The sequence below is a fragment of the Anomaloglossus baeobatrachus genome, chromosome 2 (genome assembly GCF_048569485.1).
Source record: "Anomaloglossus baeobatrachus isolate aAnoBae1 chromosome 2, aAnoBae1.hap1, whole genome shotgun sequence".
In the NCBI taxonomy this organism is placed as follows: domain Eukaryota; kingdom Metazoa; phylum Chordata; class Amphibia; order Anura; family Aromobatidae; genus Anomaloglossus; species Anomaloglossus baeobatrachus.
The window spans coordinates 468,845,717-468,862,593 of record NC_134354.1 but is presented as its reverse complement, the minus strand read 5'-3'; positions in this window follow the sequence as shown (position 1 = coordinate 468,862,593).

Here is a 16,877-nt window from a genome sequence, read left to right as displayed (position 1 = left end):
AACGTTATTTGCAGCACGTCTGCCTGCATTGCACACTCAAACTTTTTTAAACTCAGCCATTTATAGTAGCAAACACTCAGTGTACCTAGTTGTATCCTAAACGTGGCTATTGTACTTTTGTCAATTCACAGTATTGGAACGTTATTTGCAGCACGTCTGCCTGCATTGCACACTCAAACTTTTTTAAACTCAGCCATTTATAGTAGCAAACACTCAGTGTACCTAGTTGTATCCTAAACGTGGCTATTGTACTTTTGTCTATTCACAGTATTGGAACGTTATTTGCAGCACGTCTGCCTGCATTGCACACTCTAACTTTTTTAAACTCAGCCATTATACTAGCAAACACTCAGTGTACCTAGTTGTATCCTAAACGTGGCTATTGTACTTTTGTCAATTCACAGTATTGGAACGTTATTTGCAGCACGTCTGCCTGCATTGCACACTCAAACTTTTTTAAACTCAGCCATTATACTAGCAAACACTCACTGTACCTAGTTGTATCCTAAACGTGGCTATTGTACTTTTGTCAATTCACAGTATTGGAACGTTATTTGCAGCACGTCTGCCTGCATTGCACACTCAAACTTTTTTAAACTCAGCCATTTATAGTAGCAAACACTCAGTGTACCTAGTTGTATCCTAAACGTGGCTATTGTACTTTTGTCTATTCACAGTATTGGAACGATATTTGCAGCACGTCTGCCTGCATTGCACACTCTAACTTTTTTAAACTCAGCCATTATACTAGCAAACACTCACTGTACCTAGTTGTATCCTAAACGTGGCTATTGTACTTTTGTCAATTCACAGTATTGGAACGTTATTTGCAGCACGTCTGCCTGCATTGCACACTCAAACTTTTTTAAACTCAGCCATTTATAGTAGCAAACACTCAGTGTACCTAGTTGTATCCTAAACGTGGCTATTGTACTTTTGTCAATTCACAGTATTGGAACGTTATTTGCAGCACGTCTGCCTGCATTGCACACTCAAACTTTTTTAAACTCAGCCATTTATAGTAGCAAACACTCAGTGTACCTAGTTGTATCCTAAACGTGGCTATTGTACTTTTGTCTATTCACAGTATTGGAACGTTATTTGCAGCACGTCTGCCTGCATTGCACACTCTAACTTTTTTAAACTCAGCCATTATACTAGCAAACACTCACTGTACCTAGTTGTATCCTAAACGTGGCTATTGTACTTTTGTCAATTCACAGTATTGGAACGTTATTTGCAGCACGTCTGCCTGCATTGCACACTCAAACTTTTTTAAACTCAGCCATTATACTATCAAACACTCACTGTACCTAGTTGTATCCTAAACGTGGCTATTGTACTTTTGTCAATTCACAGTATTGGAACGTTATTTGCAGCACGTCTGCCTGCATTGCACACTCAAACTTTTTTAAACTCAGCCATTATACTAGCAAACACTCACTGTACCTAGTTGTATCCTAAACGTGGCTATTGTACTTTTGTCAATTCACAGTATTGGAACGTTATTTGCAGCACGTCTGCCTGCATTGCACACTCAAACTTTTTTAAACTCAGCCATTTATAGTAGCAAACACTCAGTGTACCTAGTTGTATCCTAAACGTGGCTATTGTACTTTTGTCTATTCACAGTATTGGAACGTTATTTGCAGCACGTCTGCCTGCATTGCACACTCAAACTTTTTTAAACTCAGCCATTATACTAGCAAACACTCACTGTACCTAGTTGTATCCTAAACGTGGCTATTGTACTTTTGTCAATTCACAGTATTGGAACGATATTTGCAGGACATCTGCCTGCATTGCACACTCAAACTTTTTTAAACTCAGCCATTATACTAGCAAACACTCACTGTACCTAGTTGTATCCTAAACGTGGCTATTGTACTTTTGTCTATTCACACTACTGCAAATCTATGTGCAGCACCTCTGCATGACAACCTCGTGCTCTGTTTTTAATAAGCTATAATGATAGCACAAAATACTGCCATTTTGTGGCATCATAGAACTGGCTGTTGTATTCCATTAGTGCCCCACTGGTGACAAGCTATTTCTAGCACCTCTACATCACACCCTCATGCACATTTAGCTACGCTAATGTTATAGCAAACTCATGGAATTCATTGCTGCATTTCATAATTCGGAGGGATAGAAAGTCAGGCTTCCTTTAGCTTTTCCTTCTGTTCATAGACAGCATCTCCAAGACAAATTTCCCCTCCACGTCTAAGTGTGGAGAGGCAGCTAGTGCGCATGCGTGTGCCGATGTACCCCAGCTGCAGCATAATTACAGTGTTTCGCCTAGTGAGTATGCTCAGCCTGACTGTGCCATTCCTGACGCTAAGTCTTCATTTCGGGATACAGCGCATGCTCCCACACTAAGTGTGAAAAGCCTCTTTGCACAGGTGCTTGCATTCTGTGCCGGGTCTAAGTCCTGTTTTGTGCCTAGACACCATGCTAAAGCTGATAGTCTTTTTTCAGAGACTGTATTTCATGCTACTGAGCATGCTCAGGCACTTCCTGCATCAGAGACTAGGTCCGGTAATGAACTCTTTGGCCCTGGCCCTGATGTGGGGGTCCCATATAGACCACAGGGCATCAGGTGTCCTCCCAAATGGCTTGCAGAGGCCCACACCTATGACTTGTCACCGCATTATTGATGGTCAGACGATGACTGGTGAGGTGTTTGGGTCATGGCAGCCATGAGGTCATCATTGAAGTTGCGTTTCCAAATAGGACGCTAGTTATGCCACTCATGACGTGTCACTCTGCTTTTGTCTCCAGGAGGTGCATTGTGGTTCACCCTGGTTTGGGGCGGACCCAGGTTATAAAAGGGGCTGGAGCCAACAAGGAGGTGCGCAGTCTTCTATTATGCTCCGAAAGAGCACACCTCCATGTGTTGAACCCATTGCGGCTTTAGGCCAGAGGTAGGCAGGGATAGGGTGGTGGATGCAGGGCACCACCACAGTTGGTAACGCAGAACGGTTAAGACCAGCTCCTGTCCTAACAGTCCTGCTTGTGCAGCCCAGTGGCATTAACAGGCCTGCTGCTGCTGATGCGCCTGCTGTCCACAGGTGTGGCCCCTACGCACACGGTCAGCGTACTCAATGGCCCCTGTGTTGTTAACAGGGAGTTCCTGGGCTGGGTGGGCATGTGGACCCTGTGACGCTAACAGGGCTCACAGTCTCCAGATCCGAATGGCGTCTAACTCGGTTCAGGCTACTATTAGTTTCATAGCCACACAGCTCTGTATCCTCCACCAAACCTTCAAGTTGCCAACCTCTCCTTTTCCAACTGGGAGCACGGTGGACACTGACTGCTGAAGGTGATATATACCTTTCTCTTTCTTTTCTTATTAATTTTTGTTATATAGCGGTCACAGATTATATACCACTTTATCCAAATCTGCCAGTCCCACTGTAACAGATGTTGTTTCTTCAGCAAATGTTACAGTTGTTTAACCACCAAATCCACGGACCAAAATTTTTTTCCCCTTTCCAACACACCTGTTCCCCTTTCCAACAGCATCTGTCCTTTTTCAACTCATTTTGGGATATGACCAAAAGTGCAACTGTGCAGGGACACCGTACTCAACGCCATCTCAGCACAGCAGCCATCCCTCGGTCCCTCCGATGTGGACAAGTAAAAGACCATTTCCTCCTATCCATGACAAAGTGTTGAGATTCACTCTGTGCAGCACTGGTGTTTAGTGGAAAAGTAGATCTAAGATTGCGTACCACATTCTGCAGATACTCCTGTATACGTGCGTCTATTTCTATGGCAGGAATTAGTTCGCCAAATTTTGTCTTGTACCGGGGATCTAACAGTGTGGCAACCCAGTATTCAGGATTACTTCAAATTCATACAATCCGAGGGTCATGTAGGTAGTGCAGCAAGAAGGCGCTCATGTGTCTTGTGCATCCAGGAGGACCAAGTCCTTGGTGTGTTGGTGGCAGAGAGGTGAGAATCGTGCATCCTTCCTCTGCCCTCTACCCACAACCTCGCACAACCGAAATGTGAGCAAGCTCTCACTCATCTGCTGAGTCTTCCATGCCCATCGCCAGTTCGTCCTCCATTTCTTCATGGGCTCCTGCACTTTCATCAACACTTTTTGCTGATACTATGCGCCCTTGTTAATCCCTCTCCCTCACCATGACTGCCGCATAGGTGCCGCTGACCATCTGGACCTCGTAGATCTTGTTATCCCTTCCGCATATGACTCCTCCTGTACTTCCTCCCCTTCCTCTTGTCCCAACACCTGACTCCGAATAATAATTACAGTGTGCTCCATCATGTAGATGACCAGAATTGTCACGCTGAGAATGACATTGCCAGTGCTAAACATCTTCGTCGACATTTCAAAACTGTGTAGCAGGGTGCATAGGTCCTTGATCTGACACCACTCCAGCAGCGTGATCTGCACCACCTCTGGATCAACTTATCCCAGGCTATATGTCTTACCGTATTTCAGCAGGGCTCTGCGGTGCTGCCACACACGCTGCAACATGTGCAGATTCCAATTCCTGCGTGTCGGAACATCGCATTTCCGGCGTTTAACTGCCAGACCCTAAGACTTCCGGAGTGATGAAAGTTGTTGAGCTGCTGTGTGCGCACGATGGAAGTGAGCACATAGCGAGCGTGCCCGCTGCACAAGGCCATGTAGGCCGTGATGGTGTTTTAAAAATTGCTGGAGAATTCGGATCAACACGTGAGCCATAAAAGGCACGTGTGTCACATTGCCCTGAGGATGGCCCGCAGCCAGGTTTGCATCATTGCCGCACACGGCTGTTAAGTCACCAACGGAGTCCGCTCCGTCAATTTGTACTCCGGTCGCCAGGTGACAACGTGTTCCTTTCATGAATAGTGCTGATGATGGGAGAGTAGTCGATGCCAGCGGCGCAGGTGGACGCAGGTTATGCTCACCCACTGGGCTGCATTACCTTGACAGATGCAGAATCTCTGGCTGAATGTAGCTGGTGGGTATCTCACAGATGAAATACCATCATTCAGCTACAACCAATGGGAAGACACCACACCCTTTTTTATGCCCATCCTGTCTGCAGACCACTGCCAGACATAGCTATGAACCTCTGGTTAATTTTACCCCCAGTTCAGTTTTATGATTTTGTGTGCTTGTTACCTGACTACTTTTCCTGCTTGCTGTTTATGTACCTTGTTGGCCGATACGCATTTCACCTCTGCTTGTTTTCTGATTAAGTCCTGGCCGTCCCATTCTGTTCCTGTTCCTCAATTAATGTTTTGACCCTGCCTGACTACTATTCTCTGTAATAGCGGTGTGACTCACATTTCCCATACATTTCAAAGTAAAACTTTGACCGCCTGATGGCATTGAGCTCTGCTGCCAGCATAGTAAGGAGGTGTGTGGTAGTCCTTGTGCGCAGTTGCAAGGAAGGGTGGCCTGACCACACAGGGTTTGCGCAAAGGTAGAGGACCCACACGAGGTTGAAGAGGCAGAAGCAGTGTATTAACTTCTACATACAGAACAAGGATTGAAACAACTCGTGGGGACGGCAAGACTTGTACAGCAGACCCTTCTCCATCTCTCACCATAGTTTGCCAGTGCCCAGTCAGTGACATGTAATGACCCTGTCTATGCTTACTGGTCCAAGTATCTGTGTTGAAATGCACCCTGTCGCACACAGATTTTCTCAAGGAAGTGGTGATGTTGTGTGCGACATGCCGGTGTAGCGCGGGCATGCTTTTCTTGGAGAAGCAGTGGTGATTGGGCATCTGGTACTGGGGCACAGCGACAGACATAAGGTCTGTAAAATCCTGTGTGTCCACTACGCGTAAAGGCAGCATTTCGGTAGCCAACAGCTTACAGAGGGATAGAGTCAACCACTTAGCTTTGTCATGGGTCGCAGTAAGTGGCCTTTTATTTGACCACATCTGAGGGACAGAGATCTGGCTGCTGTCTGTAGACGGTGTTGAGTAGGGTGTCCCTGGAAAAATGCAGGTTTGTGAGAAAAGTGCAGGCGGAGACATGATGTTGGCTTCATCTTGCCTTCAGATCTGTTCATCTTGTATCATTTTTAAAAAACACAGCAAGCAAGGGTTACTCCAAGCGGAGTCTCCCTTTTTTTCCAAAAATTGGGCCCCACACAGACACCTTATCAGTGGCAGCACTTGTGCCCTAGTTGCAAACAGGATGTTTTGATTTGCATCAAGCACATTCCAAATCCACAAGCATTTACTCTCCCCAGGATGACACAGGGGTAGTAAATTCCTTCTGGATCCATGACTTGTTCATTTTGATGAACGTCAGTCTGTCCACATTGTCACTGGACAGACGCGTGCGCTTATCTGTCAGCACACACCCAGCAGCACTGAAGACACGTTCAGAGACAACGCTGGCAGCTGGACACGACAAAATCTTCGAGGCGTAACTGGAGAGCTCTTGACATTTTTCTAGATTTGAAGCACAAAAGGAGCAAGGCTCCATTTGCAAAGTCATTGCATCGATGTTCATTTGGAGATACTCCTGTATCATCCTCTCCATCCGTTGACTATGTGTCAGACTTGTTGTCTCTGGTGGCCTTGCAAAGGAGGGTCTAAAAAAATTATGAAAAGATTCCATAAAATTGCTGTTACCAGCACCAGATACGGTCCTACTGGTACGGGTAGACTGTTGAAGATGACGAGGCCGTCCCATGTTTGTCAAGTTACAACTGGGAGAATCACTCCCTTCACCTGCACGGTTGTTTGGTGGAAAAGCCGAGCTAAGATCGAGTAACAGCTTCTGCTGATACTCCTGCATACGTGCGTCCCTTTCTATGGGTGGAATTATGTCACAAAATTTGGACTTGTCCCGGGGATCTAATAGTGTGGCAAGCCAGTAGTCATCATCACTTCTAATTTTGACAATACGAGGGTCATGTTGGAGGTAGTGCAACAAGAAGGCACTCATGTGTCTTGCGCAGCCATGCGCACCAAGTCCACGCTGTGTTTGTGGCATAGAGGTGCTAACCGTTCTTTCTTCCTCTGTCATCTCCCCCCAACCTCTTTCAACTGAAATTTGACCAAGGTCCCCCTCATCTGCTGAGTCTTCCATGTCCATGGACAGTTCGTCCTCCATATCTTCATGTCCTCCTGCACCTTCCTCAACATCTCACCTGCTACCATGCGCCCTTGTTGATCCCTGTCCCCCATGGTCCCATGCCTGCCGCGTTGGTGATGATGAACGTCTGGACCTTGGTGATGTTGTTGTGTCTTGCGCATATGAATCCTCCTGTAGTTCCTCCCCTTCCTGTTGTCCCACCCCCTGACTACGAATAGTGTTTAGCGTGTGCTCCAGCATGTAAATGACTGTAATCGTCATGCTGATAATGGCATTGTCAGCGCTAAACATATTCGTCGCCATGTCGAAACTGTGCAGAAGGGTGCATAGGTCCTTGATCTGAGATCACTCCATCAGGGTGATCTGCCCCACTTCTGCATCTCGTTGGCCCAGGCTATACATCATGACGTATTGCACCAGGGCTCGCCGGTGCTGCCACAGTCGCTGTAACATGTGGAGAGTTGAATTCCAGCGTGTCGCCACATCGCATTTCAGGCGATGAACCGGCAGGCCGAAAGACTTCTGGAGCGATGCAAGTCGCTCAGGTGCGGCGGTTGAACGGCGGAAGTGAGCACTGCAGACAGTTTCCGTGCCCTGGTCAGAAGGCCATCTAGGCCGGGATAGTGTGTTAAAAATTGCTGGACAACAAGGTTAAACACGTGAGCCATACAAGGCACGTGTGTCACCTTGCCCAGGCGAAGGGCCGCACCCAGGTTTGCAGCATTGTCGCACACGGCCTTACCAGGCTGCAGGTTGAGTGGAGACAACCATTTATCAAAATCAGTCTCCAGAGCTGCCCACAACTCAGTCGCTGTGTGACTCCTATTTCAAAGACATGTCAAGCTAAAGACCGCCTGATGCCGTTGCGCTCTGCTACCAGCATAGTAATGAGGGGTGCGTGATTCCTTCTGCGCAGTGAGAACGCTGGTGGCCTGACCAGGCAGGCTTGGGGCGGAGGTGGAGGACCCAGATGAGGTGGAGGATGCAGAAGCAGTGGCGGAACTTGGACAGACAGAGGATTGACACACAAGTCGTGGGGACGGCAAGACTTGTGCAGCAGACCCTTCACCATCTATCACCATAGTTACCCAGTGGCCAGTCAGCGACATGTAACGTCCCTGTCCATGCTTACTGGTCCAAGTATCGGTGGTGAAATGCACCCGTTCACACACAGAGTTTCTCAAGGAAGCGGTGATGTTGTGTGCGACATGCTGGTGTAGCGCGGGCACACCTTTCTTAGAGAAGTAGTGGCGACTAGGCATCTGGTACTGGGGCACAGCGACAGACATAAGGTCTCTAAAATCCTGTGTGTCCACTAGGCGGAAAGGCAGCATTTCTGTAGTCAACAGCTTACAGAGGGATAGAGTCAACCTCTTCGCTTTGTCATGGGTCGCAGGAAGTGGCCTTTTATTTGACCACATCTGAGGGACAGAGATCTGGCTGCTGTGTGTAGACGGTGTTGAGTCGGGTGTCCCTGGAAAAATGCAGCTTTGTGAGGAAAGTGCAGGCGGAGACATGATGTTGCCTTCATCCAAAGTTGGTGCTATCGATGTCTGAGAGAGCTGTACACACTCACTTGTTTCCCCTTCCAAACCAACTGACGACCTACCAAGCAAACTGCCTGTTGCGGTTACAGTGGTGGAAGTTGTGGGTGGAAAAACAGGTGTGACAGCTGTCCCCACAGTCCTAGAAGATGACGAGCGCGCGGATGCACTGGAAGGGGCAGGCGGTGGATGGTTCGCTCCGCTAGGCCGCATTGCAGCACGGTGAGCTTCCCATCGGGCCATATGATATTTATTCATGTGACGATTCATGGAAGAAGTTGTCAAACTGCTGAGGTTTTGACCTCTACTAAGAGAACCATGACAAATTTTACAGATCACATAATTTGGGCGATCTTTTTCTATGTCAAAAAAGGACCTGGCTAGGCAAGGCTTAGAGGCCATGCGACCTGTTGATCCACCCCGAATAATGCTCAGAGGCAGAGTGGTGGCTGAGGATGCAGTTGTAGACGTGCTACCAGTGCTCCGACTGTGTCCAGGAAGGCGCCAGGTTACTTCGACGTCGGTTGCATCCTCCTCCACCGCCTCTGTTGACCTCCTCGAGTGTCTGACTGTGGGTTGACAGTAGGTGTGATCTAGAACTTAATCATCAATTGTTGTGTTTGCACTCCCCTACCCCTCAGACCGAGTTTCTTCTTGCCCTGACCGAATATTTAAGTTGTCATCCCAATCGGGTATCTGCGTCTCATCTTCATCAGTATGTTCCTCATTGCCTATAACCACAGTTGTTGGAAAGGCAGCATTTTGGTAGCCAACAGTTTGCATATGATGAAAGTCAACCTCCAAGCCATTTCATGCCCTTCTAAAAGCATGTAAAACACAGCGAGGGGACTCCAACCACAGTCTCCCTCGTTGCCACTAACTGGGCCACACACACCCCACTTGACTGGCATCGGTTGAGCCCCCTTTTGAAAAAGAAAAAGATGCTTTGCATGAAGCACTCTCAAAAATACGCGTGCCTTTCCCGTCCCCTGGCTGACCCAGGGGAAGAAAAGTCCTCTGAGAGCCATGACTTGTTCATCTTGGTTCTTTTAGAGACACAGCGAGGGGACTCCAACCACAGTCTCCCTCGTTGCCACTAACTGGGCCACACACACCCCACTTGACTGGCATCGGTTGAGCCCCCTTTTGAAAAAGAAAAAGATGCTTTGCATGAAGCACTCTCAAAAATACGCGTGCCTTTCCCGTCCCCTGGCTGACCCAGGGGAAGAAAAGTCCTCTGAGAGCCATGACTTGTTCATCTTGGTTCTTTTAGAGACACAGCGAGGGGACTCCAACCACAGTCTCCCTCGTTGCCACTAACTGGGCCACACACACCCCACTTGACTGGCATCGGTTGACCCCCCCTTTTGACAAAGAAAAAGATGCTTTGCATGAAGCACTCTCAAAAATACGCGTGCCTTTCCCGTCCCCTGGCTGACCCAGGGGAAGAAAAGTCCTCTGAGAGCCATGACTTGTTCATCTTGGTTCTTTTAGAGACACAGCGAGGGGACTCCAACCACAGTCTCCCTCGTTGCCACTAACTGGGCCACACACACCCCACTTGACTGGCATCGGTTGACCCCCCCTTTTGACAAAGAAAAAGATGCTTTGCATGAAGCACTCTCAAAAATACGCGTGCCTTTCCCGTCCCCTGGCTGACCCAGGGGAAGAAAAGTCCTCTGAGAGCCATGACTTGTTCATCTTGGTTCTTTTAGAGACACAGCGAGGGGACTCCAACCACAGTCTCCCTCGTTGCCACTAACTGGGCCACACACACCCCACTTGACTGGCATCGGTTGAGCCCCCTTTTGAAAAAGAAAAAGATGCTTTGCATGAAGCACTCTCAAAAATACGCGTGCCTTTCCCGTCCCCTGGCTGACCCAGGGGAAGAAAAGTCCTCTGAGAGCCATGACTTGTTCATCTTGGTTCTTTTAGAGACACAGCGAGGGGACTCCAACCACAGTCTCCCTCGTTGCCACTAACTGGGCCACACACACCCCACTTGACTGGCATCGGTTGAGCCCCCCTTTTGACAAAGAAAAAGATGCTTTGCATGAAGCACTCTCAAAAATACGCGTGCCTTTCGCCTCCCCTGGCTGACCCAGGGGAAGAAAAGTCCTCTGAGAGCCAGGTCCACATTGTCAGTGGACAGACACGTGTGCTTATCTGCCAGCAGACCCCCAGCAGCACTGAAGACAGGTTCCGAGAGAACGCTGGCTGCAGGACACTACAAGATCCTCAAGGCGTACGTGGCGAGCTCAGGCAATTTATCCAGATTGGAAGCCTAAAATGAGCAGGGCTCAAGTTGCACAATAATGGAATCGATGTTTCTTTGCATATACTCATATATCTGTGTGTCTCCCTCTTTTTCCTTGTCCAGCTGTTTTGTTTTCACATGAGTATATGTCCTTGTCACTTTCCCATGTGTTTGTGTTATGTTGTGAGTTGTTTGTCACCTTTTGGACACCTTTCAGGGTGTTTTCTAGGTGTTTTACTGTGTTTGTGATTGCCTGCCATTGTTTCCTATGGGCTCGAGTTCGGTTCGTCGAACGTTCGACGAGCCGAACTCGAGCCAGACCCCCCGTTCGGCGAACCGCCTCGAGCCGAACCGGGACCGGTTCGCTCATCTCTATTCATTACCACGTATAACAATGGGGCGGGTGCCTTTAGGGGTATTCTTTCGAAGTATTGGCACGTCCTACAAATGGATCCACTGATTGATAAACATCTTTTGACGTATCCTTCTATTACCTATAGGAGGGCTAAGTCCCTGGGTGATAGACTTGTCCATAGCCATTTCAGTGAGGATGGACCAGTGGGAGCAATGAATGCGGCCCATGGATGTTTCAAATGTCATGACTGTGTCAATTGCAGATACATTGAGGAAGGAAGGGAGTTCGCCAACTACAACAACAAAAAGAGTTTCTCCATAAGATCATTGATCACCTGCAAGTCAAGGGGAGTCATATACAGGGTTAAGTGTAGGTGTGGAAAACTGTATATTGGAAAAACAATTAGAGAACTGAGAAGACGTGTGGGCGAACACAAAAATGATATCCTCAAGAAAAATGACACACCGGTTGCGAGGCACATCAACAATTTCCATGATGGCGACTTAAAAAGCTTTACAGTTATGGGGATTGACCTCATTCGCCCCCCTATCAGGGGTGGGAATTGGGACAAGACGATACTCCGAAAGGAGTGCTTTTGGATCTATAGTCTGAATACTATGGCACCAATGGGCCTCAATGAGTCCCTGTCTTTCACTCCCTTCCTTTAGGAGCACTGCAGGGTTCAGGGTAAGTTCAGGAGGGAGAGACGACGGCCGAGTGGGGGTACCAATGGGCGTGGGGGGTTTTTTAGGGTGCCGACCCCCACATGTTAGGTAGGGTCAGAGGGTTTGCTAGGTTGACAGCTGAGCAGGTTCCTTGCACCTTAAGTGGTGTTTCCCCCCCCCTATTGTTATTCCATGCCTTGGTCTTTCCATGCCGCTCTATTTAAAGTTCCCCCCACTCTCTCCCCCCCCCCCCCCACTTACCCCCTCTTTCTTTCCCCGGTGTGTATGCCTGGTATGCAGTTGGGTATTTCTCCGTTTCTGCTCCTACTGGTCGCTCCTCACTCAGATTTTTATATCTACAACTATGTCACTGGAATATTTAAATAAATGCCATTTTGCAGAGGTGACATGTGGACATAAGATATGTATCCTTAGGGAATTTTCCTTAATACATGTCCCGGATCATGTCATTTTTTGCTTTGCTCTTACGAATGTGTCCCCTCTCTATGGGTGGAACTCTCCTGTGCATTAATGCCAACAGGGCACCTGTGGTCGGGTCTATACTGTACTAATATTATAATGTATGCTGCTGTCATAAGCTACTCTTACCCACCATATATTAACTCATGAATATGGTATCTTTAACATTGATGCACTGCGGGCGGAGCTGGAGCGTTTGTGCGTTGCCATGACAGCGCGATCCACGCTCTGATTTGTGTTCCCTAGCAGGCGTCACTCACCAGGACATGACGCTACCTGATGAGGCCGCGCCCCCATTGTGGTGATGCGGCGGCCGGTGACGCGTGCTTCCGGTTTCGATGTCTTCTGGGAGCGCGCGTCATCGGCCTGAATGTGGCTACTGCGCATGCGCCCCTCTATAAGAAGGAGCCCGCTTCCGGGAACGGAGCGCGGCACCTTTGAATGGGCGTATGACTGACGCACCTAGGAGTGCGGTGAGTATACGATTTGTGGGACAGAGGACATGGGCCTCGACTCTTGTCTCTATATGAAGGGCTTATTTTGTATTTTGTTTTGTTTAGAATCTCTTTGGGCATATGGAAATGGCCACATAGGATGATATGGGCCATATATGATTTAACTCACCTACTCCCCTGATGATTGTTTTCCATGAAACGCGTTGGGAGTGAGTTTCTGCCGTAATATGGAAGTGACCGTCTGGCATTATCATTGTGGGATCTGACGAGCTGGTGGACAGCCCCCCCTGGATAAGCCATCATTGGTGGTCCTCCCAATTGCCGCCCTTCCAAAACATCAGCTGGACCGGGTAAGATCGTTCCTTGATGGGACAATTGATTATGGTTCCCTATGGTCCATGTTTGATACCTGTGACACATACCCTTATGCTGATTTTGAATTCAGCTCTATGAGTGAGGAGGGATATGTTCCAGGATAATTGTTAACATATACCTTTGATTTCTGTGACACATGCCCCAAGTCTGTTATATTCAGCCTATGAATGAGTAGGGATGTGTCTCAGAGTTATTGTTAACTTTCTTATGGTGGGGGTCCTCTTTTTGGTAGTATCCTCAGTTCAACTTTGAGGCCATCATTTGCCGTACCCTATCACCAAGGGCCAAGCATTTATTGGTCTGTTTCTTTGTCCCTGTACATAACAGGACATATTTATGTCTGTGGTTTGTTGGTTTTACTCTTAGTGAGCCTAGGTTCACTTTTTATTAAGCACGTGAAATAAAAGTTATATTTTAGGTCTCCCTTTAGTACCTAATTTTCTGTCTGGATTCAGCTATTTGCTTAGGAGAGCAAGGAGCCAGCGCTAAGCGCGGCTCCCTGCTCTCTGAACATGTAGCACAGCGACCTTATGATCGCTGCTTCTGCTGTGTTTGACAGCTAAGCAGCGATCATAACAGCGACTTACAAGGTCGCTGTTACGTCACCGAAAATGGTGACGTAACAGCGACGTCGTTGTCGCTGTCGTTTAGTGTGACACCAGCTTAAATCTAAAAATTCTGATTATGTCAGTACAACTGTACCCAGTAATCTAAGTGATATATCATTGGATTTAGGATCTCTTTGCCTACATCATGCTGTTCTCTGATGAGGTAGCAAAAACCTGCTGACAGATTCCCTTTACGCAAGTTGAAGATGAAATGACTCAAAAAGGCATAAAGTTAAAGATGACACTTTTCCTTTGTATTTTAGGCAAAAAACAAAATCTATATAATAATCTTTTACATTTTAAAATTATCAAATGGAAAATGGGATGGTATAAAAGTTTGGGCACCCTGGGAGATTTGTATGCTCAGATAACTTTTACCAAGGCCTTAATTGGCTTGTTAGGGTTATGGCTTGTTCACTATCATTGTTAAGAAAGGCCAGGTGATGGGAAATTTCACAGCTTAATGTGATCCCAGCCTAATCTAACTTTGTCCCAAAAACAGGAGCTATTGGTCCTTTTAAGTAGCTGCCTAGCACTTTGAAAATGAAATTGGTAGAAGCCCATAATCAGGAGAAGGCCATAGGAAGATAGCAAGAAAAGAATTCTTTCGGTCTATTGTAGCGCTAAAGGAACCACTAGCTGATATTAAATGTTGTATTTTTATTTTTTCAATTACAAGCTCCTATTAATACAACGCGTTTCAGCAGACAATATGCTTTCATCAGGTATAACAGGAGCAGTTTTTAAAACTTCTTATATAGATTAAAAAACCAAAAGGGTGGACCTTTTGGGTGTGTCACTCTTGGAACATTAGAATTTTAACTCTTAGATTCCCTGCTAGGCCCCTTTCACACGTCAGTGATTCTGGTACGTTTGTGCTTTTTTTTCTACGTACCAGAATCACTGACATATGCAGACCCATTATAGTGAATGGGTCTGCTCACACGTCAGTGATTTGTCACTGCACGTGTCTCCGTGCAGCGTACCCGCGTGTGCGTGATTGCAGCACGGAGACATGTCCATTTTTTTCTGGCATCACTGATGTTCCACGGACCACGCAGTAGTGTGGTCCGTGAAACACGTGCCAGAAAAAAACGTGCATTTAAAATAATAAACATTTTAACTCACCCGGCGTCCAGCGATGTCCTCTGCAGCCCGTCCTCCCTGCTCCTTCTGTGCCGGCTGATTACTGTCACGCATATTCATTATGCGCGACACCGCCGACCCGGAAGCAGCTGCTGCGGGGGTCACCGCCGACCGGATGCTGGGTCGCGGGAGCGATCAGCACCATGGACAGCGGGAGCGGGCACAGGTGAGTTGATTTCTAAGTGCAATCACGGGCCACGGAGAACGGAGCCCGGATTGCACTTAGACAACCCACGTGTGCCGTGATTTTCGGCACACGCAGGGACATGTGCATGTTTTACACGCCAGTGAAAAACGTCTGTGTTTTTCACTGACGTGTGAAACGGGCCTTAGCTGGAGCTCTATCAGAGTAATGTAATAGAATTCTACTATAAGATATACTTTTAAAATACCATTAAAATAATATACTGTTAAAACATACTACTTTCCAAATGTATTATAATCCAAATGTATTATAAATAAATGATGGAGTTGAATAAACTATATAGCTAATTTTACTGTGACCGATTTTGTATGTATTAATGTTATAAATCTCTATATCAGTATATATAAAAAAATAAAATGCAAAAAATACGTATAAATATTTATAAAAGATGTTAAATTTTATGTCTATAAAGAATTATTGGTCATTAAAGTTAAGATCAAAATAAACGTTATAGTATAAGTCATCTCCTTCAATTATTTCATTTATATACATATATATTTTTTTATATATCCAAACCTATATGACCGTTAGTTGTATATATGTGTGTGTGCCTACATATTTTTTTTTCCTTTTTATCTTATTTGTGTATATATATGTGTCTCTTTCTGACATTATTATTGGTTTATTGTTTTATTGTTTTTTTTGTATATTTAGTGAAGATTTCTAATAGTCCAGGGGTGTGGGTCCTTTCGGGATTTTATAGATATAAGTATTCTGGGATATTATTTTCCTATCCGTCTATATCCATCTGGTTGTTATGTTATGTTCTAGGGTGTCTTTTTTTGGAAAATGTAGCAATGGGAATTTCTATATGTATACATATATGTATTTTAGTTTTTTGTTTTTATTCTTTTTTAATCTCACATACACACATATATATATATATATATATATATTTATATATATATATATAAAATACACACACACACATATATATACATATATATACATATATACATACATATAGAGAGAGATAATCATATTGCACCTGTCTCTCTATTTCATTTATATAGGAAGATAGCAAAGCATTTATAAGTTGCCCTTTCCTCAGTTCGAACTGTAATTAAGTAATGGCAGGTAACAGGAAAAGTGGGTCAGGATGAGGTCTTGAAAACCAAGCAACATTTTTGTGAGAGCTGCTCGTAGGATTGCTAGAAAGGTAAATTAGAACCCCTGTTTAACTGCAAAAGACCTTAAAGGGAGGGTGTCGTGATTGTAATTTTGTATTAATGATTACTTATTATGGAATCAATTATTTTTAATACAATATTCATTGTTTTATTCAAACACTGGGGGCTGCCATCTTGGATTTGCAGTGTGTAACAACAGTTACACATCTCAAATACAGCAGTCCCAGTGCATAAGAGATAATAGTTGGCATCTGACCCTATCTCCTGCACTGTGACTGCTCCCTGTTGTGACCTGGAAACGCCCCCTTGTTGTTGGCTCCACCCTGTTTTTGATTGCCAGCTAAAATTAAAGAAGACAGCAGGGGGCTGGTATTATCAGGCTGGGAAGGGCCATGGTTTTTTAGCCCCTCCCAGCCTAAAAATAGCAGTCCACAGCCTCCACAGAAGTGATGCATCAATTAGAGGTGCCAGCTATGACACTTTTCCCCTCTCTTCCCGATTGCCCTGATACAGTGGCAATCAGGTAATACTTTTTGGGTTGATATTAGCTGTGAATTGACCAATTTCATTTACCAGAGGATC